Here is a 26,493-nt window from a genome sequence, read left to right as displayed (position 1 = left end):
AGAACCTGCATATGTAACCCAGACTCCCATCAGGGACACTGCATGGGAGCAATGCACAGCCCCAAACCACCCACCGTGGCATGCTGCCCTGTCTGTCATGGACCCTGAAAGCAATGAGTGTTGGCTGTGAGCTGTGTGTAAGTAGTACCATGTCAGACTGGATCCCCCCTGTGAAATGCAATCAACTTGCAATGACTGCAGTGTGAAACAGTGTGATGCAATGACACATGGGAGATGCATGCACAGACGGTGTATGGAGCTACTGCTGTAACAGGCAACACATCCACAGGTCATCATGAGTCACACATGTGTCTTTGCCCCTTGTAGATGACTCTGGATACCTGCAGCTACCATGGCTTTTGACCCCTCTAAGGAATCCCCATATTCCACAGGAAGTGGCATACAACAGGGCATATGTGTGGACTAGTGTGACTATTGCAAAACAGGGGGAGGGGGACTGGGAAACTCTCTACCAGCACAAATACAGCCCATTGACTTGTTCTTGGGTGGGCGGCCCCGGGGAGAGTCTCAACCAAGTCTTTAGCTCACTGTTCTTTTCACATAGAAGACATGTCCCCACATATCAGTCTTTGTCCTGCCCAAGGACAGTCCAGCACCAAAATGCTAGGCAATTCGCCTCTGAACAAGAGTACTACAGCAACCCCCCATACACATGTTTCAGCCTAGTTGGGCATCATCAGTGAGCTGGAGCTGTGTCTCTCTAAGAGCAGTGTGCAAGGGGTCCATGTCTGGAGTTCCCTGATAACTTAGCGTGAGACCCAAAGTTACTTGGTATGCAAAACAGGGGGGGGTCTGGGAAACTCTCGACCAGCACAAACACAGCCCATTGACTTGTTCTTGGGTGGATGGCCCCTGGGAGAGTCTCAACCAAGTCTTTAGCTCACTGTTCTTTTCACAGAGAAGACATTTCTGCATGTTTTGCATACCAAGTAACTTTGGGTGCACCCCCCCTGTTTAGCGTGGCTATTGAGCGTACCTTCGGCCTGTGGAAGGCCTGCTTCAGATATCTACCCTGTACTGGTGGTGCACTAATGTAGAGGCCTGACAAAGTGTGACAGGTTGTCTTGGCCTGTGTAATGTTACATAACATCTGTGCCAGGCGCAACAAGCCCTGCCCCCAGATCTGGACATGCCTCCCCCTCAAGATGATGCTGCAGTGTCTGAGGGACCTATGTATGTGCACACTGAGTGTATGGAGGCTAGGGATGGGTGCATGGCCCAGCAGACACTGTTTGAGAATGTTTTCTGATTCACACATTGCACCCCCTTGCACCTATTTATGTGTTATGCACATTCACCTCCAACACTTGTACACAAATACAAATGTTATTTATGTGTCATTGTGTCAAGTAAAAATGTGATGTATGCTTGAACGTGATATCTGAAATGCAGTACACATAAACAGCTTCCCAACTCCCCACTGTCAACACAGCATCCCCAACCACCTATCCACTACACACCCTCCCCAAACACCCACCCTCCCCAAACACAGTGTACACACCCTGGTTTTGTCCAAATGTTATTTCCTGTGCCTCCTGGGTATGGGGCTCTTCTCCGGCTCCTTTCCAGTTAGGAGGCCCTGAGAGTGGTGCTTTGGGGTTCCAGACAGGGAACTCTCTGTGGGGGTCACAGAGATGGAGGGCTCGGAGTCCTGGGCCTGCATGTGCTGCAGGGTCAGCTGTATTGCCTGGTGGATCACCTCAGCACTGGATGAGTCAGTGTGCTCCTGCATTCACTGGGTGAGAATGACCATGGCGGCAGTGGCATGGCCAAGAGATTGGCCCATCCTATGGCTGCACCCCTACACACACTCATGCATTGCACGCATTTCTTGGAGCTGCTGGCCTACAAGTTCACCATGGCAGACTGGCGCACCTCATTGGCACGCAGGAGTGCATTCATGGATGAGAAAGGGGACACAGGCAGAGGTAGAGGGCTGTGCAGTGACCAGGGCTGTAGCAGCCCAATGGAAATGAGGCTTCATCATCAATCCTCCTCATCAGTTTATTTATTTATTTATGTTATTTCTTATAAGGCGCTACATGCCCGTAGGGCTCAGAGCGCTCCAAGAGAAGAGGAATGAAGGAAGAAAAGAGCAGAAGCTGAGGAAAAAGACAGATTTCTATTTGGGTAGATTAAACAGTAATGTTGTTACATTTTTCTTAAACATAATAACCGATGGAGATGTTTTAATATTCAAGGGCAAGACATTCCATTCAAGTGGAGCATTGAAATCCAAGCTGCAATCGTCAACATTTTTGAGACGAGATCGCGGCTGACTGAGCTGAGGAATGTCAGAGGAGCGTAGCACTCTGCTGGATGATTTTCTCACTAATTGTTTGGTTAGATAGTGTGGCGCATTTAAATTCTGGCATTTATATGTGAGAGAGAGAATTTTATGTCTAATTCTCTGCTTCACAGGAAGCCAGTGTAATTTCCTCCTGAAGGCATTGACGTGGTCCCGTCTGGCTAATCCAAAAACAACCATAACAGCTGCATTTTGAGCAGTTTGAAGCCTACTTAAGTTGCCTTGAGAAATGCTGATTAGTAATCTATTACAGTAGTGTAATCGTGATTTTTTTTTGTAATGGACATGCCAAGAGTGATCTGTTTTTAAATGTGAGATATGGCCTAATCTGGTGAAGCAATTAAGGTACTTGTCCACATGATGAGCCAATCTGAGAAACCTGTTATTTCATTGAGAGATTGTGATTTGCTCACAGGGATTATGTTACCAGCCACCTCAAAAAAAATCATATTGATGGGTGCGTTTCTTTAAACGAGGACCGCAGGCCAAGATAAGCAGCTCATTCTTTGAGTCATTAAGTGCTTGGATTTCAAGATAAACAATATTCACGGTTGCTACATCCTCCTGATAGTTGCCAGACAGCTTGAATAGGATCTGGGTGTCATCCGAATAATTCACAAATTGGACACCCAGATCGTCAAGGAGATTGAGAAATGGTCTAATGTACATATTAAAAAGCAAGGGAGATAGGAAGGAGCCTTGTGGAACACCACATGCGATAGATGCCAATTTGGAGAGTCTAGGACCCAGGAAGGATGCAATCCTTTTAGCTGCACTCTCAGAGAAGTTGGAGAAAATTAGCAGTCTATTATATAGTAGACTGTGTAAGATGATATCAAACACTGCCGTAAGATCCAACAGTAATAGCAGGACAGGATACTTTCTTTCTATGATTCTAACGATGTTTGACTTAAGGTCCAGAGGAGCGGTCTCTGTGCTGTGCTGGGAACGAAAACGAGACTGATTTGGATTGAGAAGTGTATGCTCCTCAATGAATTTCTAAGTAAGTAGGCCACGCTATCCAAGATTTTCAACAGATATGGGACGTTGGTAATAGGTATATAGTTCTTGGGGGCTGTGGGGTCAAGAGTGTCCTTTTTTAAAAGGAAGTCACCCATACCTCCTTCAGAGCTCCAGGTACTACGCCCGTCAAGAAAGAGGAGTTGATCATTTTAGTGATCCATTGTATCAAAATGTACACTTGTGTATAGGCGAGTTACAAAGGCCATATCATATCATATCATATCATTGATCCTTTTAATAAATCAGGAGGGCAAGAGTCCCCAGGGCAAGATGTGGATTTCATGTCAGTTACAATCTCATTGATCTCTTGTTCGGTACAGATATGAAAATCAAATTTCGGAAGGGTAGCCAACAAGGTATTATTTTGACAATTTGCATTGATAAGGTCTTTTTTGGTGTCAAGATGGCCAGTCGGTTAAAAATAGCACAGAGTAGCGGCAGAGTAGCAGTCTTTTGCAACCTACTCTAAACTCTGAAGTATGCTTCCTTTTTCTACAGCAGTGAGGGGGAAGAACTGCTTAAAACCCCTTTTCAGCCACGGAGCAGCCGCAGAGAAGTGGCTGAGTAGCAGTCTTTGGCAGTCTATGGCTGCTATGGACGCTACTGACGCCACTTGCAAACCTGTCAGCGAGGAAGAGGGCCGCTGCCTGTGGAGTTTGCGCAGTCACCAAGAAGAAACTGGAGACCCAGGGCACTTGAACAAAAACAAATAAAACATCAAATCCCCTTCGCGTCCCCTTGCAGACCTTACAAGGGACCCCCTCAAGGTCGGAAACAGACACGGGAGTCCCAGCAGGCAGGGACCTGTGTACCTCTCATTACAACAATCTGTAGTGAAAGCGGCAGGCTTCTTTGCTGAAGCTCCAGCAGGTGCCGGCAAGTCCGACAAGCTTGAGTCATACTCAACCACTGCAAGGAACATTTTAAGTAAAAGCAGAAGTATTACAAATGATACAAACAAAGCTTCACGGATTGAAGATCAGTTGTGCCTTAGCCACAAAACCGCCGGCCAAGAAAACGCCCCCGACCACCCAAAGCCCAAGTCCTTACCTAGGAGCGGCTCGTCCAATCCATCTGTCAGGGGAGAGGTGGAGGCATGAGCTGATGGTATGGCAGGCTTTGTTCAAGCCTTGTGTGAGGTTCGAGGTTCGGAGGCCGAACACAGAAGTGAGGCTACGGCAGACAACTCAACATACGAGAAAGTGCATGACACAAACCAATTCCCAAACGAACGGGAAAACAAAAACACATTTTGCAACCCTGCAGTGTGCAAAGGCAGTCGTGAGAAGTCGGAGCCAGCACCAAGGACTCCTCCCCCCAATAACAGAAAAACAAAAGGAAACGCGGAAAGTGAAAAAACCGCGGCCAAACAAAACCAAAAACTGACAATGGACAAGAGGCAGAGAAACTCCTCATTGAGGTACAGATTGAAGTCCACACACAGAAAAACTGAGAAAACCTGGAGAGCTCCCTCACCCTCGAGTAAGCTCCAGTACACCACAAACAGATGAACTCACATCGCCAAACCAATATAATGGTGAGAAACACAAAACAAAACCGACAAGGGGGGAAGAAAAGCATAGAAACAACCACGAAGGAGTGGTTGGACAAAGCCTTCCTCTCACAGATAACAAATGGAAGGAAAATAACAAACACAACAAAGAGGCAGCGGCAGAAAACCTCAGAAAACAATGTTTGGGAAAGCAAGCTGAAATTGCTAATATACCAAAAGCAACAACATCAAAAAAGAAATAAATGGCAAACCCAGTCTAACAAAAAAAAAGTGAAGAAATTACAGAAACCAGACCAACAGAAAACAGAGAAGACACAAAAAAACAGGAGGATTACTTTTCCAAAACCATCACACACAAACCCTTTAAAAGACCTTTTCAGTAAATGGAACAAAATAAAATCTGACAAGGTATCTGAACTTTCAGATGCAGAAATGCTAGAAGTAGTGAAAGAAGACCTGGCTTTCAAAAAAAATTGGAAACTAGGTGACATACCAGCCAAAGCAGAACCAAGCATACAAAGGAAGCTACAATTGAATATACCAGAAACTCCAACAAGATGGCACTTTGGCAAACGTCCAGTGACACTCAGCGTCATGCCTAAACCAACCCCACAAGATAGTTTGGCCAGTATCGTACTGGTTGAACAAAGCCTTGCAAAGAAGGATGACTCTACATCAAAGGCCCTAACACAAAACCTTGTGCCTCTCGAGCAACAGCAACAAACCAAACCCAGTATGGAAAGGTCGCCTAAAATCAACATAGAATCAACAAAAAAAATTAAATCAATGGAAGACATGATTGTCTTAAGCCAAAGCCTTCCTGTAAGAGAAATACTACCATCACACCTAGGAACAGGAAAGCACAAAACAACTGCTAACACTCTTGAGTCACAGCAACAATCAAAACAAAATCTGGAAAGACTGCTTGAAATCAACACAGAACCAACTAAAAAAATCCAACCAATGGAAGACATGATTGACTTAAGCTCAAGCCCGCCTGAAAGAGGAACAGTATCACCACACCTAAGAACAGGAAAGCACAATACAACTGCTACCACATGCTCTGGCTTCGAGCAAGAAGACAGAACGAAAAAGGACAAAGACAACAACCCTCCAAGAAACCTATTCAACTAAAAGCAAAGATGGAGCAAACATCCAGAACTCTTGAGCCCACACTACAGATTCTGAATTGTCTGATCAGAAACAGAAGAATGAGCGAACTGCCTTCGACAACAAGTAAAGATACACCGACAAAAAAACCTGACCTCTTCTCAATCATGTCTGCTGTTACCATAGCCATAGCCCCTTTCAGCAAGATTAATGAGTTGCTTAATGATACACTGAAAGACCACACAACTATCTCAGCGTTGTGTGGTCTTTCAAACTAATATATCTTGAAGGTTACATAACTGCAGTGGATTCAAGGCAAAAGGAACAAGTCAACAAAGAGCTGCCCCCTAACATTGCCAACCGACTGAAAAGGGAACAACTGACTATGCAACTAAAGAGGGCAACAGAAAAAAACTCTTGCTAGGTACGCAAATGACTACTGATATTAATCCTCAAGGTGTCATGATTCATGCCCCTCATGTCCCCAGCCCTCCAAGATGGCAGGCTGGAGCAGGCCACAATCACCTACAGGCATCAGACTCACTCACTCCCATAGGATAACATTGGGGATTGGACTTGTAGTGCATTGATTGGGACAAGATGGATGCCCCCACATATTTCGATTCCCAGAACTGCATGTGCAGTCTAGTCTTTTGGGATGTGGTTCAGCCCAGAGACACCTGGGATACCCAGAGACGATTTAAGCCACGCCCAGGCTGAGAAACATGCTTTGTGTTTTCTGCACCTGCAGCGTGACACTCACTGTGTTCGGATCGGTCTCCAGTAGGCCTGCATCATTCATTGCTTCTTCTGTTCTGCGGGCATCTTCGGCGGTGTCATTCCCATCCTGGCACGCCGCTTCCTAAGGAAAAGGGAAAAGAACAGAAAAAAAGCATTAGTAAGGAAAAGGGAAAAGAACAGAAAAAAAGCATTAGTAAGCATTCAGCTTATTTTTAAAGACTGTAAGAGCTTCAAACGCTTACCTGAATCCCAGCCGCTCTGGGGGAACTCTGTCTCTGGAACTTCTCATTCATCTGCAAGAGGGAAAAGACACTCCTTGTTAGCGTGGAAACATCTAGAGGCTCTGCATACCACGCTTACTCACCGCATTTCTTCTTCATAACCGGCATCCACGCTGAAAACGTTGCAGCACCTAAAAGACACAGAAAAAGAACTCAGTTCAATACAGATAAGAAAGGGTCACATCGCGCATCGCGCTCTCACTCACCTTCAGCGCTACTCATCTCAGCAGCACGTCGCCATCCCCGGACGCCGGCCATCATCTAAGGAAGGAAAGGAACAAAGTTAGAGAACTGTTCAAAAGACTCATTATACTTACCTGTCGGACTCTTGCAAGAGAAGTAACTAGGCAGCAACAAGCCCGCATCAATGAACACCCCCCTGCGCTGAAAGCACGACGGAGAGCACACCGTCTAAGAAAACAAGGTGAGCTATGGATCAAAGGGAAGGGTTGGACCCCGGGGAAGAAGGGGTTAAAGCACACAGAGACAATAGGGATTTAAACTCTACCAATCCTGTGTTTCAGGCCCATTCTCCAGTCGAGTAGGCTCCAGGGAAGGGTTCGAGGTCCTAAGAGGTCATAAAAGGCTGAGTGATGTCCCCGTGGATACCAGGTGAGCGTTACACAAGGTCAAAATGACAACACGAAAAAAAATCCTTAAAAACTGGAGAAATCGACGGCATTGAGCAGCAATTTATTTAACATCTCACCTGCTACTCATGCCATGCATGAAAAAGCAAATGAAGAAAACCGAAAAAAACTCTTCATCATAGGATCACAAAAAAGCAACAGAGAATCCAACAAACTTAAAAAGACAACTACATAAAATAATTGCGTGACATACGAGGACCTTACCTTAACTTTGGCCCAAAGTCAATGAAACAACAACTCAGAGAATCTCCTTAACGAAAACACAAATAAAGATTTTGCCATCTTTGAACAACCGAGGCTCAAACATAGAGAAGACTTAGACAACGGGCACCAGAGATTACCTCAGCTGAGGTCCCCAGAGCAGGGGTTAAAAGGCGAGGGAAGAACAGAAAAGAAGCCTGCCCCAAAACCAGCCCCATGGAAAATCCAAAATAGGCCAACAAGGAACAAGGTCTGGCAACAAACTGCCCTAAAAAGAAAGCTGTCGACAAAACCCAGCTATCCAAGTCCCCAATAACTATAGAAGATTTGAATCCAACAATGACTTGATGAATCTAAGCCAAAATCCACTCTATGAGCCCGAAGAATCTCAAACCGAAACCTCGTATTTGAAAAAAAGTCCTACAAGAGCTCAGCAAAGCCCAGCTATCCAAGTCCCCAATAACTATAGAAGATTTGAATCCAACAATGACTTGATGAATCTAAGCCAAAATCCACTCTATGAGCCCGAAGAATCTCAAACCGAAACCTCGTATTTGAAAAAAAGTCCTACAAGAGCTCAGCAAAGCCCTTTAAGACAGGGGAAAATGCAAGAAGTGAACGGTTGACTTAGTCGACTTAGTAATTTTTCTAACATTGGAAGACAAATGCAAACAAGCTGCATCAGTGAAAAACTGGGGAACGCAAAGGGACACCACTATATCAACAAGAAATGAGAAACTACTCCTACTAAGACTCCTAATCCTACTCCTAGCGGGTCAAGTGGCATAGCGAGTAGAGCGCTCGCTTTGACATCCCGGCGGGGCCAAACTCAGCCTTTCATCCTTCCGAGGTCCATAAATGAGCACCACACACTGCGGGTAATAATAAGCAGCGCTCAGATACCTAAGGGTTCGTAGCGCTATATAAATGGCAAATTATTATTATTATTATTATTATTATTATTATTATTATTATTATTATTATTATTATTATTATTTAGAGAACGAGAACAAGAAGCTGCATAAATAGAAACAGAAATGATATTAATCGACAAAGTTCAAGAAATAGACCGAGTGATAAAGCAAAAAGCCCACGGTATCGAAAAACACAAATTTAGGGAAAAGATATGAGAAGTCAGGTAATCAAAATTTACATAAGCGCCAAAGATCTCACTCTGAGAGAAGTCAGAAAAATGAAAAAACAAACCACTGCCCTAAAAGAAAAGAGATAAGCAACCGAACGTTCAAGTTGGAACAAATACTGGACAAAGGGTAAGACCATATCCTAAACAGGAAAACAGTCCTGCACCTACTGCACTGTATCGCCAATCTTCGACGATCAGAAGATCTAAAAATAGTTGCACCAGGCCAAGAGGGACAAAAAGCTATATCCTACTTGCATATAACTTTGCCAGTGGTGAAAGCAATGGTAAGGGACACAGTAGAAAATCTCCAAATGTTGGGGTACAATCTGATAGAAGCAAGGGACAAGGAGACCATCCCAAATCCACAAAGCCGTGTGAAAAGAAGAGGGGCAAGTTCAACTGTGCACAGCACCAAAATTAGCTATGCGACAAGGACAGAAGACTCGCGAAAAAACAAAAGACCAAAGGACTTTGATAAAAGACAAACCAGTTCAAAAAGAGAGAAAATGTAAAGTAAAGGACCCGAAGGTCAAAAATATCAAAACCAACTACATAAAATAGGACGATCGAAGAAACTGCATCCTCTAGACTGAAGAGCGAGGCCTGCAATACCTTTGAGGACTTTCTAGAGACTGGTAGAATGCCTTGTGGCCCGCTTCCTAAAATAAAAGTGACAATTGTACAAGACTCTACTACAGTATCCATAATAGACAGAACAAGGATGAAGTAGCCGATTACCAGCAATCTTGGGCTTTGATTCCAAAAGCTCTGACCTCGCATCAAAGTAAATCGCAACGCGAGACACTCCAACACCAAGTGCAGCAGGAGGAGTTCTCAGAAGACTATTAACTAAAGCCTACGTTACTGAACTTAGGCTCTTGGAACACAAGATGCTTCCACCACTTGACGGCCCCAAGCGATGTCGACCTGGTATCGTTTGATATATTGTGTCTTCAAGAGACATAGCTGGTAGAAAAACCATACCTGGATGGTTATGAGCTAGTTATTTCACCAACTAAAAAAGGCAAAAAAGGCAGACCAACTTCGGGCTAATATCAGCCATACGTTCTGGCAGCGGTTTACACTTACTTAACATTCTTACATCGAACCTATTCCTATTGGCAATACTGGGACATTATAGCGCACAGATTGCTGAAGCAGAGCAAACAACAGTGATCATTCTAAATGCATATTGGAATCCCCAAGCAATGAGCAACAAGAGCTATCTTTCGATGATCCAGAAAACCATTGACGAAGCATATATTGCACATCAAGCGAAATATATATTTATCTGCAGGGATCTAAACGCAACATGTTGGAAGAAAGGAAGAACACGTAAAAATCCTAAGGAAACCCCAGAGGAAAGAGTAACTCTATGGGCAGACCTTGTGATATCGGGACAATTTTACAACTTAGAACTAGTGTTCAACCAGACCGATCGTGTACCGACATGGGAAAGAGAAGATACATACACAACAATAATAATAATTTAGCATTTATATAGTGCTATGAACCCTCAGGTATCTGAGAGCTGCTTATTATTACCCACAGTGTGTGGTGCTCATTTATCGACCTCGGAAGGGTGAAAGGCTGAGTTTGGCCCTGCCGGGATTCGAACCTGCGTCAGCAGGCTCTGCACAGATGTCAAAGTGAGCGTTCTACTCGCTGTGCTATCGGACAATAGATTACATTTTTGTGTCAAGATCTCTTCTTCCATTAATAACCTCCTTTGAGGTCACAAAAACCAACTCAAGGGACCACAGCTTATTTACTACTACATGGAAGTCTTTTAAAAGCCTAAAACCGAAAATGTCGTCGCAGATTGAAAACAACAGCCAGGGAAGCCAACTAAAATTAACAGCAAAGAATATCGAACACCTAATCAAGAAGTACCAGCCCACAGTAGAAACTGGGTACATGGGTTGGATAAAGCAAGCAGTAGACTACCAACCCCTGCTCACAGCATACAAGACTAAAGGTAACAAATTGGGACAGCCATCAAAACCTAACCAACAAGTATGACAAAATCTTGGTGGAAAAAAGACGTGAATTGCGAAAAGTGAAAAGAATAGCGATACAGCAAAACAACCAAACCAGTAGGGAAGAGGCGACACAAGCAATCCAAAAATACAAGTCCTGGGCCAAAGGATATCGATTGATACTATACCAACAAGACTCGGAGGAGATGTTGCGGGCGGTGTGTTGCCATAAACCATGCAAATTCTGGTCACTAGTGAGATCAACGGCAAACCCAACAAACAACACGCTTCAGAAAAACATAGGAGAATCTACTAGGGTGAACACTTTAAAAGCTTAATTGAATCCCTTACAAATAAAATCTGCCCGACGACAGAAGACAAACGTACAATCTGGGACGTTCCATATGACAGAGAATCCATCCTAGAAGTAATTTGGAAGCTGAAGACATGGAGAGACCCCGGCCCTGATGGTATAACGAACATCAATTTGAAAAGTCTCCCAGAAGAATGGGCTCCTTCATCAATGTGATATTTAAAAGATGTGTCGAGACCAGCACAATACCAAAATCCTGGATAACATCAACAGTAGTGCCAATCTTTAAAAAGGGCAGCAAAGAAGAACCACAGCATTACCACCCAATAGCATTACTAGACATAATTAGGAAGGTTGTTGGCTCCCTGATATTAACCAGCTTTCAGTCTTGGGCAAAATAAGCTCCCTGTGCAGACCCCTTCCAAGCATGTTTTATGAAGAACATAGGAACCACAGTGAACATACTGTTCCTGAGTAGCCTGAAAGGGAAAATCATGGAAGGGAGTCTGAGAGTCTTTATCGTGTTCATTGACCTGGTTCAAGTTTTTGACCAGGTCAACCGAGACATACTTTGGGACAAATTGTCAACTTGGAAATGCCCAGAGGAAATCTAGGAGCTGATAAAAGCCCTACATACTAATACTACAATGAGAGTGTGACTGAACTATCAGGGTCTGTTATCTGAAGAGATACCCATGACGAGAGGGGTAAAACAAGGCTGCCCCCTCACCTCTGCACTCTTCATTGCGTACCTGGGTGACTTTAAGAACTCTGAGGAAAACGTAAGATAATTTCCTCCAACAATTGGCCAAGTTAAAACAACACGTCTTCTGTAAGCAGACAACCTGATTCTCTTAGACCAGACGGCAGTTGGTCTCCAAAGACAACTCGACAATATATCTGAGTATATGAAATAAAATAACTTGGAGATCAACAAAGACAAGACGAAAATCATGTGTCTGGAAAAATCACGTAAGAGACCTGAAAAATTAAAATGGCACTTGGACGGAACCCATCTAGAAAGAGTAAAATAATGTAAGTACCTTTGAGTAACCCTAGACAGCAGTAGCACAGAAACAGCAAGCAAAAAATCTTACTTGAAAAAACAAGAAAACTAACATCGCAAACTAGAGCAGTCAACACAGAATTTGGACGGTTCTCTTTGATCCCAGCAATCAACTTCTACAAAGCTAATGTTATTCCATCCTTGTGATATGGAGCTTAAGCCATGCCATACATCCCAAGAAAAATATGGCCTAAACTGGAGGGTTACCTCTGGAGAAACGTATTAAGATTGCCAAAAAAACCACCATTGGCATCGATACGCAGAGAATTAAGTCTGCCGTCTCTCCAGGGAACGATTGACCGAAACTGCATAATGCTATACAGGAAAACACTTCTTCCAAAATGACCAGAGATATTGAGTTAATTAAAGGAGGCCGCTGTAAAAAAAAGCTAAATAAGTTGGCATAGAAAAATAAGGGCAAACTTGAAGAGATATCCAGTTATGAGGATGAACTTGTTCAAAACACGACAAAGGTCAAAAAAAAAATGGAGCAACTTGACTGGATTCAGACTTTAGAAACAGCAGCTAAAAACAAATTGACAGCTAACTTACCCATTATTACAAAAAAGTTAAACAAAACTCAAGAATATATGAAGAAGTTTTGAAACAGAGCCCTTAGAAACACCTTCATAAGAGCACGTCTAAACCTTCTAGAAACCAATGACATCTTGGCCCTAAGAGGTCTCTCTACTTCAAACAAGTGCTGATACTGTAAAACCAAGAACAGATAGTAACTGTAAGGCACCTCCTACTATCATGCCCAGGGATTCATAACATCAGAACGACCTACTTGGACCGACACATTTTGGCATCATCTATATACGAGGAAGAAGTCTGGTGATCGAGGCTGATGAGCGGAGAAAAGACCTCATGGGTGATAGCCGTGGCTCAAACATATTAACAGAGCGATAAAAGACCGGACCATGAAAGAAGAGCTGAAGACGAAAATGACAAATGGGAAATTATGATAAAATCCAGAAACAGGTTTGTGATGATGTGGAGAATAACGAGACAAAAAACAAATGAAGTGCCGATCTGTGGAAACAGAGACTTTACAGATGTAACCAAAGACGCTCATTGGAGTTTTTTTTACACCTTGCACAAATCGTTAAGCGATTAAAGCAAGTAAATAATAAAAAAAATAGCTAGACGATTTGTTGACACCAAACGGAGTCCTTGTAAATAGGAGGAAAAGAGGATGTATGATTTTCAAAATCTCAAAGAATTTTAAATAATTCATTTGAGTTGGGTTTAGCATTATCAATGTAAGCATTGTATGTTTTCTTTTCAGACTCAATTATGACATTTTTATACTTTTGAACCGATTTTTACATTTTTCCAAAATAATCAGTGATGGGTGCTTCCTCCATTCTCGCTCATATGTTATTTTTATTTTTCTTTCTTCCATGATCTCACCACAGAACCAGATTTTATTGGTAGTCTCAGCTTTCATTATCTTAGTTTCTTCTGGGGCCAAAATATTGATGGTATCGTTAATGGTAGATAATAAGTGACTGAATAATTTGGACGTGTCTTTGAATGAATCAATAACACCCAATTTGGTGGACACCAGAGAGGAAACACAATCAGTGTGACCTTTTCAATATTTCTTTAAGTGATCATAGACCTGGCATTGGTATCAAGTCTTAATGGCGGACTTGGGAGTATGATCATAGTGTTTACAAAAAGATGATTCGACCAAGGACATCCTAGGGTAATAATGGTAGAGTTCTGGACATTATGTGATAGTATCCAGTCCAAGGTATGGCCACCTTAATGTGTTGGTACATTTACCAGTTGGGTGTAACCTATCACTTCCAAGGAGAATAGGAGAGAAGTGGCAGAATTGTCTGATGGATCTTCAGCCCATAAGTTAAAATCACCTATAACAATGATTGGTGAATTCGCTTTAGTGATGCTATTCAAAACTCCTATAAGCTGTTCTTCAAAAGATGGAATAGAGTGGGGAGGTTTATAAAGTATAATTATGGCGAGAGAAACATTTGGGTTAATTTTCATTTTTATCATGAGGTATTCACAGTCATCCAGATGATGGATATTTGAGTCATAACAACTAAATTGGTCTTTCACCACCATGATTGCTACACCCCCACCATGTTGGTCTTTACGATCAGCCCGGAAGATTTTATAACCACAGAGCACTGTGTTTTTTCTAGCTATCTGAGCTGAACTAGATAGCCATATTTCTGAAAGTGCAGTTTTGGGCACATGGGCCCTGCTATGATAGCCTGGTGGCTGCATTGCCCGTGATGGTGAGGCAGGCATTCCTGGGCCCCAGCCACTATTGGACATCAGTGTGATGGCAGCACTGTTGCAAGGGCTTGATCAAGCCTCATCTGGTAGCTTTGACAAATGACACATCTCCCTGCTGGCCAGTGGAGGGGCCACTGAGCACAGCCTAAGGGATAGCGACAGCCATCAGTATTGCTGGTGTGCCAGATGCAGTGGTGGTTGGAGGTGGCAGAGGTTGTGATGTTGATGATGGTGATGGTCTCAGAGGTGGTGATGATGGTGATGGAGGCACAGGTGGCCCAGTAGCCCTGCCCTGCTCTCTCGCCCTGCTGGCAAAGGGCGTGGCCTGAGCAGGTTTGGATGCGAGATGTTCATGGCCCAGCCCCGTCACAAGCCGTGAACTCTGTGCCTGTTGGGAATTTAATGGCATGCAATTAGTCATCTCAGAGTCATGTCTGCAGGCTTGAAGTACACTCATTTGACATTGTGTGTGTCCTGCAGCTGCTCATTCCATGTGGATTACTTGGGTGTGTTGGCTCCAATGTGTGCTCCTACATGTAGGTAGTGGGAGGCACATTGCCTGTTGGCCTGCCAAGGTGGCTCGCTGTTGTGTGTGCGGTGGACCATCAATTCATGATATGGACTCACTGAGTGCTTCTCGTGTGTCCATATGTCGGGATGAATTTTTCAAATACTGTGCTTGTGCATGGCTGCATCTACCCGTATCCTCTGCACATGTCTGTTCACTGGCTATTTGTTGTGACTGACATATGTTGGACCAATTCCCTTGCCCATTTAGTGCTTCTCTGCTGGGAGATGCATGCATTTGGACACAACATTTGATTGGTGTGTCTGTTGCACTTACCACCATTGCCTTGGGACCCTGCCCCTGCCTCTGCACTGCCAACTCGATCGATTCCCTCCATGTGGAGTATGGAGCTGCCATCTCCCCCCAGGTCGTGAGGCAGAGGGGTTTCACCGTCCCTCCTCCTGTGGTGACGTCCTGCCTCCTCCGCTTTGCAATGAGGCTCCATGCCATTGCTTTGAGGTAGCTTTGAGGTCATCCTACTGTCTGCAGCAATCTCTTGTCATATGGGGAACAGTCCCCACAGCCATCACCTTTGTCCTCACCTCTGCTCATATGGCAGACTTTCTCTGCACACTTGTTCTCCTGTGCATGATGCCATACAGAGCATCAGAGTGTTCGATCATTGTCTGTGAATTTGGGCTTGTGGAGCTGGACATCGGGGACCCAGGACTTATTTTGCTGGGACATTTTTTTGGCACCTCTTCTGTAACTGTATGGCAATAGGAAATGGGAGAATCACGGTAGATTGAGTTTTAAAGATGGCCACCGGTAAACTTCCCCTCTCCGTCAGTGACACGATTTCCAGTGCCAGTAATTTCCATGCAGGCATTTCGGGCAGTTTAGGGGTGGCATTGGTATTACCGGCACAATTTGTCTGGTAATCCCAGCCAATGGCTGTTGATGTCGGTAATAACCCACTTCAGTGGGGAGGAGGAGTGCATGTGCTAAAGGAATTCCGGCATGTCAGTATTTTTACTGTCATACCGGCGAACTCATAAGGAGCCCCCTTGCAATGCATAACCTTTTACATCCTTAATTCTTATTAAAACCATAATGAAGGAAGGAGAAAAAGGACATAGTGTAGGCTTTGAGTGATGACCTAGAACTGACCCGCCAACACACTGTGAGAAAAAACCACAGAGAAGTCCAAAGACTCTGCCCCTTTGGAAGGGAAACAGATTATCACAAGAGAGGGAGCCTTATGTTTAGAGCCCTGTGTGATGAATCCGATGGTGTGGTCACTCCTTTCCCAGAAGTGACATCTACCCCGGTGTCCACGGCAGTCGCTACCTGATCCTGACCCTGGGGGAAGCTATATAAGGGAGGATAACCTGGTGGGATACAACCCTCAAGAGTATGACAAGACATCATCGGACGAGGCATGATATACCCCTTTTTCTTTTAGGGATGCCCCCTCCATTCCCCATGCATTAATGCGCCGCTCATGCAAGGAGAAACCCAGAAAAGGCAACCACAACGCAGGGGTTGCGAACGCGGCAAGAAGAAACAGGATGCTGAAGAGCTGGTGCATGCTTACCGCGGAAGAACCAAAGCACACCACAAAGAGCCGGTGAGTCCACACCAGTGAAGCTGGGACACCAGGGCACTTCGGCAACCCTACCAAAGGCAAATAAGAATAAATGAAGCATATAAGAAAATAATTAGACTCAACATTTCCTGAAGAGACACAATGGAATGAATACAAGATATTGTCGGGTTTGCAAGTGTGCCCTGTGAAACATGAGAAATTCCCAGCAGGAGAATACTACCAGGCAGATTCAATGTGCAAGTGTGCCAAATGAAGCACATGAGAAAGTCCAGGAGAATATACAAGACATATTCAAGTTTGCAAGTATGTTAAATAAAGCACATGAAAAACTCCTACCATGAGAGTACACCAGGTATCCTGCCAACATTAAGACTAGCAGCCAAGCTGTTTTGCATACACGTTGTTTTGCCAACCAAAGAAGCCAAAGGAAAATTCATATCCTTAAATGTTTAAAGAGAAGGGTCGTCCTCTGGAACTGTGCACTTCATCCATTTCGAACTTTTGTGCTGGAGATACTCCTTTCCTTTTTGAAGATTTGTACACATTTCAAGGCCAAAGACATTTTCCGTTTCACCTAAGAGTTAATTTTTAGAATGAGAGTGCCAGAATAGTACTTTCGACACAGGACATTTTTCTTTGGACATTTTGATTTTGGACAGATCCTTAGTTTTGCTTTAGGGAAATACCTCTTAGAATAGGGGCAGCAAGGCATTTTTCAACCCCCTTTTCATTTCAAATAGAAGTCTATAGCCAAACTATGAAATCTCTGTGTTCAAATTTCATTTCTGGCTCCTCACACCATCATTTAAGACAGTGGTGAGCACTAGAGCTCCAATCGAGGGCTGCATGATGTGACTGCCTCAGTCAGAAAAGATTCTTCTGTTGTTACTGCTAGCACAAAGAAAGCAGCAGATAAGGGTTAATATCAAGACTTGACCTCTGGAGCAGGAGGATTCAGGTTCAGAATTATTCCTCTTCTAGGGAGCTGGGAGCAGAGCTAATTCCTTGGTGAGGCAACCAGGAAGACCCAGAAAGGAACAGGTCTGCTGACGGAGCTGAGGTGCATGAGCTCTTCGAACCAGGTCACAGGCAAGAGGTTCCTGAGACTGGACCAGGAAGCAGATGCTTATAAAGGAGAAACCAGCCACCAGAATGGAAAGGGATGGAGAGGGAGGCATAAGAGAGCAAAAGCCAAATATAGGAACCCAGAGCTATGTCCAATATTGAGGTGCCCAGGAAGGTGTGCCAGTCTGCAAGGGCATCAAAAGCTCAGAGATGGATCAGTAAAACAGAAGAATTCTGAGCCCCTCTAGAGTGATACACCTGACATCCCACTGGGCTGTCCAGGCCAGCAGGCATATACGTGTGGGCTGCAGTGCAAGGAATGTTGCAGCGTGACAAACACATTGATTACAATCTTTGTCAGAAGTGTTTAAAGGTGCAACTCCATTAAATGCAATCTGCTCTTGTACAATCATGGATACAGAAGCATTGGAACCAGAGGCAGCTCGTCCATAATTGGTGAGGGGGAGTTAACCCCCGGTCTTGGCCCCCTTTCACCCATTATGGAGGAACCAGCCCAGTCAAATACCAGTACTCCCTCGGCTGTTTCTTCAGCTAAGGGAGTGCTGTTAACTGTGAAAGGGAAACTTTGTTTCCCTTTCACAGTTAAATGTCCCCAGCCGCGCAAGCTCAATGAGCCTTGCAAGGCTAGGGGTGTTTGCTTCCCCAGCCTCACATGGCTCATAGGAAATGCTAGCTGGAGAATTGCACATATGTATGTGCAAGGAGACGCTCCTGCACCTCTTCACACATACAGACAGTGCAGGCTTGAGAGGGGTGTCTACGGACCCACGCTCAAGCCCCTTGCACGCATGTGCAGGAACCAGGGAACTTCCTGATTCCTGTTCATGCTTTCAGGGGGCTGGAGCACTGGAACCTGCGGCAGAAGGTACGTTTGTTTATGTTCATTTTCAAAATTTAAATTATGTGTATGGATGCGTGCATGCAGGTGTTGTTATGTGACTGTAAGAAGATGGATGCAGGTGTGAATGAGAGAGTGCTTTCTGTGTGTATGTTGTGAGAATGTGTGTGTTTGTATGTTCGTTTATATAGTATTCAAAATGTGTATGTATGCGTGTATGTATGTGTTATGATGAATGAGTGCATGATGGTTGCTCATTTGAATGAAAGAGTGCTTGCAGTGCGTATATTGTCTAAAGGTGCGTTTGTATGTTTATTTATTTAAATATGTGTATGGCTGCGTGTATGCTTGTGTTTTGAGTGAATGCATGATGGATGTTCGTGTAAATAAAATAGTGCTCGCTGTGTGTATGTTGTGAAAATGTGTGTGTTTGCATGTTTATTATTTAAAATTGTGTATGGTATGGATGCATGTATGCTTGTGTTATTAGTGAGTGCATGATGGGTGCTTGTGTGAATGAAAGAGTGCTTGCTTTGTGTATGTTGTTAAAATGTGTGTGTTTGCATATTTATTATTTAAATATGTGTATGGATGCATGTATGCTTGTGTTATGAGAGAGTGCATGATGGATGCTCATGTGAAGGGGGTGCTGATGTGAAGGAAAGAGTGCTTGCTATGTGTATGTTGTGTATATGTGTGTTTGTATGTTTATTATTTAAATATGTGTATGGATGCGTGTATGCCTGTGTTCATGATGGTGCTTGTGTGAATGAAAGAGTGCTTGCTGTGTGTATGTTATGTGTGTATGTTGTGTAAATGTGTGTTTGTATGTTTATTTATTATTTAAATATGTTTATGGATGCGTGTATGCTTGTGTTATGAGTGAGTGCATAATGGTTGCTTGTGTGAATGAAACAGATAGTGCTTGCTGTGTGTATGTAGTGTCAATGTGTGTGTTTGTATATTTATTATTTCATTATGTGTATGTATGGATGTGTGTATGCTTGTGTTCATGATGGGTGCTCGTGTGAATGAAATAATGCTTGCTGTATGTAAGTTGTGTGTGTATGTTGTGTAAATGTGTGTGTTTGTATGTTTATTTATTATTTAAATACGTGCATGGATGTGTGTATGCTTATGTTATGAGTGAGTGAATGATGGGTGCTTGTGACTGTGAATGAGACAGCGAGTGCTTGCTGTGTGTATGTTGTGTAAGTTTGTGTGTGTGTGTTTGTGCTGGTTCAAGATGATTTTGGCGAGGTAGGCGGTTTGTACAAAAAAGACATTTTAAAAATACATTTGTTGTGCAAACCCCCTCCCCACCGGCCACAATCAGCTCTCCGTGTGAGGTGCTGTGGGGCCCAAGGGACAGGGATGCTATTTCTTTACTGGACATCTATGACAGATGTCTAGTATAAAAATACCATACCTGCCCACCAGTCCCCCCAGCATCTTGCATACAAACATAATCACTTTGATTGTGTGTGTGTTTGGTGCTGTGAGGCTCAGGGGACAGGCTTGGTATTTTTGACTGGATATTTATGATAGATGGTCAATAATAAAAACATGCTTTACTCCAGGGCCACCCAGCGCCTCACAATCACACATAATCACATTAATTATTATTGTGATTATGTCTGACTGCAAGGCGCTGGCATACCATGGAGAAGGCATGGCATGTTTTACTGTGCATGGTGGATAAACCAAGCATGATAAGTGTCATTATGTAGCTAGACTTGCATTTTAATGCAGCCAGTCTAGCCATTTCTTATTGTGGTGTGACATTTTGTATTGGGCATCTTTGATAAAGCAAGGAGGATAAGTGGTGGTATTCTTACTGTGGCATGACATTTTGTACTAGGCACCTTTACTAAAACAATCATAAGTGTTATTATGCAGCTAGACTGGCATTTCAATGCAGCCAATTCAGTCATTTTGTATTGTGGTATGGAATTTTGTATTGGGCATCGTTCGTAAAGCAAGCATGATAAGTGTTATTATGAAGCAAGACTGTCACTTTTATGGACTTAGGCTAGCCATTTCTTATTGCGGTATGACATTTTCTATTGGGCATCTTTGATAAAGCAAACATAATAATTGTTATTATGTAGCTCGACTGGCATTTTAATACAGCCAGTTTGGACATGTTTTCATACTTTGGCATGCATTTTTAATGGTAAATCCAACTGGAGTATGTTCTTATGTGGGGATACTGCCATATATTGGCAGAACAAACATGGACATGTTTTCTTATAGTATCATTACTGGCATTATGCACAAAGCAACAAAGAGTATGTTTTTATATGAGAATAATAGGGTGTAAGGTTGCAGTCAGCATCAAAATGTATGGGCACAGCCAGTGTGAAAATGTTTTATAATGGCAAATATTGTGGGAAAAGGCATCATGAAATTGTGCTGGAGAAATGCTCCTGTGCACTTTTGGTAACTTGCATCTATATGATTACTCTACAAAACCCAATTGTAAATTGTTTGGCTTTTTACCCAATTTTTCTAAAAAGTGTGCTCTAAAATGCACCATTTTCACCCTTTATTTAAAAATAATTCTCGGGGGGAGAACCCCCACAAATCCCCCTTGCGTGGTGTGGCACAAATGTGTACGCCCCTCCGGTTAAATAATTCACCAACCGCCACTGATTGGTACCATCCTAGTAAAGGCAAAGGTCCCCTTTTGAGGATGGGGGGATCACATGTATGTTTCCAAGCCTACAATGAAAGTGTGAGCTTAGTATCCTGTGCACAAGTTGCAAAGGGGAAAAACAACTAATGACGAAATACATTTTGCAAACATGCACGTGCATCACAAACAGAATATTTTCGAAAGGAATCAGTCAATGAAAATTATGCACAGAGATATGTTACAACGTGGATAATTGTTTGAGGAAAGGCAAATGTATGTTTTCAAATAGAGCAATTGAGAAAGGCTCAATAATCTGAAGTATGTGACTATAGTAAAAGAGTTGCAAAGCGCCCTTAAAGCTATGCCTGCCATTTCAGGCACACACACTATTGTAAGACAGGTATTTGCACTATTGACCGATGCAGCGGGGGAGCTGGCGACAGACTGAAGTACATGCTTGCGTTTGTTCATTTGATGTGATAACTCAGTCCCTGCACAGGAAGTTTGTTTGAATGGCATTTGAAGACGTCGCCAGTGAATAGGAAGCCTTGGCATTGCTGCCTTTGTAATCCATGACTTTTGAACCAGTTATGGATTCTTCCCATATTTCACATGCTTCATGATCAGTGTTTTCCCAAATGCGGTGAAGATCCGTTCCCAGGGTCACATGTTATAGAGGATAGCATGTTTCAATTTCCCTGAAGATCCTCAACTAGCTCCTCAACTACAGAGTTGCAATCATATATTACAGAGTGGACATTAGCACCTACAATGCTATTGATAATATGTTCTCCCTGTTAGAAGAGAGATTTTAGGTCAGCTTTTTACTTTGGGGCCATTCAACAAATCTAAACAAAGGGAGCATACTTAGTACGCATCACCCAGCTTTGTCAAAGAGGCTACATGAATGGGAAGTTTGACCCCATGTGTTTTATCATTCATTCTACAGGGAAAGGTTGCTCCGACTTACAGCCCAAGCCAAATTCTTGGCAATAAGTGGTCATGTGCTCCCAAAAGGAGCGTTCACAAGCCTGGTACAAATCCATTCAGAAGCATTGTTTTAAATATGCTGAAACATGAGCACACATGCATCAGTGGTATCCTAGTCCACCCACTGCGATGGGCTTCATGGATAAGGTCCAGGAGCCCTCTTTTGGAGCAGCTCCAGATCCATGAACCTTGTAATGGACAGCTACACTTGCTCTCTGAAGAAGAGCCAGTCTGATTGGTGGGCAGGAGCAAAACAATTTGGAGAGGGCCTCCATTGTAATTTGATCACTTTTGAGGAGCCCACACTGATCGCAAGCTGACATTTCTTTTAAAGGGGGCATATTGACTCTCGCTGCGGGTAGACCTACCCCAAGCATGGCAAGGTGGGGCTGAGAGGAGTACAAAAAATTCCCCCATAAATACAATAAACATAGCTGGTAATGTCTGCAGACCACTTGTGGCTGGAAGGCAACCTCTTGGTTCAAAGGCAATATGTGGGTCTGGGATGTGCAACGTCACTGTGGATCAGAGTGGTGGTCTACAGATCCTCTGGAATGCCCAAGGGCCACCAATGTTTGTTTGTTTGTTTGTTTTATTTGATAATGCATACCAAACCCACAGGTAGCAGGGCGCAACGGATACAAGATTATTTGAGCTTAGTTACAGTACATGATTATTACACAGGATGCAAAAACATATATACATAGGTACAAAGGTACATAACAAGATAGTGGAGGGTGGTCGTCTGAAATACTGATTCATGATAAGCAGGCTTAATTAGAGCAGAAGTCTGTGATTCAGTAGGGGGATGCAGTTACTCAGAGTCTTTAGTCCAGAGCCAGGTTATCACATTGCATCTGAATCTAGAGTAAGGGTCGTCCTCTCTTAAGGCAGGTTGTGTGCCACCACAGGCAAAGTGCCACTTTGGCAAACCCGTCTGTTACAATAGGGTAAGATGTTGATGTTTTAAGGGACAAAACTGCACCCTTGGTACTCCTCCCGTGAAGGCATCATAGCCTGCCATCTAGGTTGCCTAATCGTAGCACCGGCCCTGCCATCTTGCTAGAGCTCTGCACAAAGGCAGCTGGAGCGCCCTGGACAGCAGCTGAAATAAGACAGAAACAGTTGAACCTGCCCTAACAACCGTGGCCACTAGGAGCAGCAGAGAGCTGCTCACAGCAACACGATGGGATGTCTAGCGTTGCTTGAATCCGTTTTCTTTTAGAATGTCACCAATGCGGTGGACAGCTGGGTAGCTCTGAGCTCTTCCGATGGGACGTATCTACTGTCGTCTCGGCCCCTGTGTGCGCCTTTCTTCTCCTGTAGTTTCCGACTGTCGAATATTGTGATGCAGGGCTTAAAGTCAGACTCCACGTTCCTCGCCGTTGCAACCCTTTTTTGTGTGAAAGTGGCGCCTCCGCAAAGGGTGACCTCTGACCTTGTGGTGCATGTTGTGGGTGACCCTCCTACGTGCATTGCCCCTTTCAGGGGATGTGTCCCTCCCACGTGTATTGCCCCTTTAAGATGGGCCATGACTGTGTCATGGCCCTTGTGAATAAAAGGAGCTCCTGCAGGCACGTGAGACAGAACGGCTGCAGACTCCGTGGAAGGTTGGTCTGAGTCCGTGCCTCATTGATGATGTAGGCCGCAGGCCTACATGTGGGAGGTACAGGCCTGCAGACCCTGTTGCCATGGGACCCTCGTGCTGGGACGGTGGCCGAGGTCCGCATGGTCAGGACCCTGGCAGGCTGTGCCCCCACCCCGATGGCGCTGATGTCCCCTAGTGCCACGGGGCCTGCCGGATGGACATGGCAGGCCCCAAACTCCCACAGGCGCTGGGCCTGTTTGGTGCTGTGAGGAAGCAGCACCCTGGGGGCGCCTGCCGGATGGACATGGCAGGCGACCCCCAACAATGGCGACGAGGATGTAAGGGCTCTGCGTGCCCGTAGCGTGGTGAAGAGCTGTCCCTCCCCTGCTCACCTGGGCGAGGCGGTGAGCGGTTTCATCAAGACCAAGCATAAAAGAAGCTGCTCTCTGTGAACACTGGGCAGTGACTCTGCAGGCTGAATTCCTCATAGATACAATCTTATTAATTAGATACAATCCCTGTTATATACATCGTAGTTTGTCACTATCTCTGCCTTGCATATGACAATTCATTAGGTTTTGCATTTATTCAAAGTGGTTTGGGACCACCGTGCTATGTCAAGGTTTGTTGTCCCTTTGCTGTTTTCACTGTTCTTACACAGAAATGTATTAAACAAGTTTTTAAATTTAGTCATTGAGTTTATAGTCAGGCGGGTGAAGGACCATAAAATGCTCTATTGTTTCTTTACCTTCATGACATGCTTGACAGCAACAGTCAGTATTCTTAATTGAAAGTTAATGAACAGGGAGCGTGCATACGAAGGGTTTATCACATGGAGATAGCTCTCATATTGGGGAGTGCCTCTTTCCTTGAGATAATTTCTCATAAACCTGCTTTCTTTGTTTTTGGTAGCATGGAACCCCTCTACTCATTCATAGTAAGCAGTTTCCACCACTCTCCCTGAGACTTTTGTGATATTTTCAGAGTTCTGATATACCTCATGTTTGACGCTGTTAATTAACGTGCTTTTATGTGCTGGAACACTGGTAATTTGGTGCCTCACAATAGGACTTTTGGATAGGACTTTGTATTTGGATAGGATTAACATTTGGCCCAGTATCATATTGGTTTTAACTTGACTAATTAATTATACTCAGCCCATCCCAATTCGTGGTGTAAGGGTCTTGTGGGGGTGGAGTTAGGTAAGCCCAAAAGTCATTGAAAAAATGATAACTCTGAAATTGTGCGACACCTTCTTTCATTTTAAATACAGTCAAATTAGACCTAATGCTCAATTGCACATTAGAGGGAAACACAGACACGGTCTGTAGCCCTGGACAGGGTGTACATCATGCTCTGGTCAGAGTGGGCAGGCAAAGTACTTCCTGATGCTTTGGATGAGGAGCAGTGATTTAATTAGGTGCTACAAGACTTCACGAGATTCACAGGGGATGGGCACAGGATTTCCAGGCCCAAAGTAAAACTTTGTAAAACAAAAGGAAACATGTAAAACATGCCCATCCTGTGCTCTAGACGCTAGGAAGACCAAGATCACAGCTGCAAAGCATAAGACTTGAACAAAAGAGTGCACAGTACAAGTCAATCACAGAGAATGACCTACACTGCCCCCTGTAGGAGAAAAGCCACACAGGAGTGGAAGTAGTGATATGATGCATGTGTACCTGTTTTAAACAATATACTCATTGTCATGAACTAATTCTATTCTAAAATGCTAAAATATCACATATGTAGAAACGTAAGGGTAGTCTAAATATGGCCAAATTCCTAGAGTGATCTAATGCCTGATGCTGTAACGCTCACCTGATTCCCACGGAGGCGCTGACCCAAACTGGACTGCTACAGTTGCTTCTATGACTATGATGAGGCGTAGAACTCGGAAGACGCTCTGGGCAGGACCTCCGAATTTTGACTGTCTGGCTTGTAAGGTGAGTTTTCTGCAGGTGGAAGAAAAAGGGGTAATTACAAGCTGGTTGGATAAGTTCTCCCACCAATCTTCTGCTTTTCCCACTTCTTGGTTCTCGACTGGTCTCCATGAACTCTCACCTTTGGTTTAGTAAAGCCAAGCTCTCCATCCTGCTTCTGGTGCAGGGGCGCGTGGAATCCAGTTACGTCACTGGATGATTTCAGTGTTTAGGCTCAGTGTCCTTTTGTGGCTTGTAATAGTCCTTCAGGTGCCGAGGAGCTGTTGGCGACACCACCACTGCTGTGCAAGAAGAGGCTCGTGAGTATAGAAGATCTGAGGCCGCTTCTGAAGGAGCACCCTTTTATAATGTCCTTTTCTGTCTTTCAGGTGCCGAGATGCTGTGGGCGATGCTGCCATTGCTGCGCGTGAAGAAGCGCGTAAGTATTACTGAATTGTGGCCACTTCAAAATGGGCACCTCTAATGTCTTTTGTCTTCCAGGTGCTGGGATGCTGCTGAAGCGAAGGCCGCGGTGAACTCCGGTGTGATCACGGATGGATAAGGTAAGCGAGCGCAGCTGCGAGCGTGTTGCCCGTTTTCTAACCTTATGTCTTTATTTGCAGGTTGTCGGAGACTGGACTCTTGTGGCTGAATTCTGGTGAGTAGATGTTCCTGTGCCTTTTCTTCATC

The sequence above is a fragment of the Ambystoma mexicanum genome, chromosome 7q, assembly GCF_040938575.1.
Source record: "Ambystoma mexicanum isolate Mex_15411 chromosome 7q, UKY_AmexF1_1, whole genome shotgun sequence".
Classification (NCBI taxonomy): Eukaryota; Metazoa; Chordata; class Amphibia; order Caudata; family Ambystomatidae; genus Ambystoma; species Ambystoma mexicanum.
The sequence above is the reverse complement of the archived record's forward strand: the minus strand, read 5'-3'. Positions refer to the sequence as shown.